Source organism: Ictidomys tridecemlineatus, chromosome 10 (assembly GCF_052094955.1).
Source record: "Ictidomys tridecemlineatus isolate mIctTri1 chromosome 10, mIctTri1.hap1, whole genome shotgun sequence".
NCBI classification, from domain to species: Eukaryota; Metazoa; Chordata; class Mammalia; order Rodentia; family Sciuridae; genus Ictidomys; species Ictidomys tridecemlineatus.
In genome coordinates, this window is record NC_135486.1 from 110799632 (window position 1) to 110800606 (window position 975).

The following is a 975-nucleotide window of genomic DNA, read 5'->3' on the forward strand; positions in this document are numbered from 1 at the left end:
TCTGAAGCCTTTATGTCCATATAAGGGGATATAGAGTACTGAATCAGTGAGAGTCAAACCAAATCTTTTGATCATTACAATCAGTGAATACATGGAATTTTTCAGAAATTCAAATTAAATTGTAAGATATAGTTAACCCATTCTTAATTTTCCCATTGCTAGAAAAGTATATTCATAATATCCTTGTACAATTTTTGAAGCACATAATTTGTAACGCTTTACTAAGGTAGTTATTACTATACCTCTAGCTTAGATTTAATACTCCTATCCCACTCCCTCTGTTGATACTGTAAAGCAAGAAACATTTGTAGTCCACCTTCAACTCCCAACTTGATAACAAGCATGATGAGCATTGAATTAGAAAGTGGTTGATAGACAATTGTTTTACAGCAGTACTCCTCAGATTCAACTGGTATGAGGAGCTACACAGGATTTTTCCATCTTATTCCTGTCCCTTCTATTCCTTCCCTTTACTTACCTTTCCCTTCTTGAATAAGTCACTCCTAATGCCATTAAATGTGGCCCAGCAATGTGAGGGAACACTTTGTGGTGGAGGAGGGAATAATGGTGGCTTCAAGTCTGATATGAGATACAATTGGAAAGGTGTCCTCAGAAGGGACAACCTGGCCTGGGTATGAAAGCCCAAGCAACCTGAGATGGGCTCCAAGCAAAGGGATGGCCTATCATAAACACTCGTCAACTAAATAGGGTAAAGAACACACACGTGAGCTAAGGAGGGCTTTGGGGTTCTAATTAGATAAATGGAAGTTAGCTGTAAGAAGAGAGATTGTTTAAATAAGTAAATCCATCAAGGATAATGAAATCCAGCTTTCATAGGAAATGCTGGTGAAGGAACTCACTGGTTCAGGAAAGAAAATTCAGATGAGACCTGTGAAGTAAAACTGGATGGAACATATCACTGTGAATTCATGCTCTTCCAGATAGGAAAATAGAGAAACAAATGGATATGGGGTG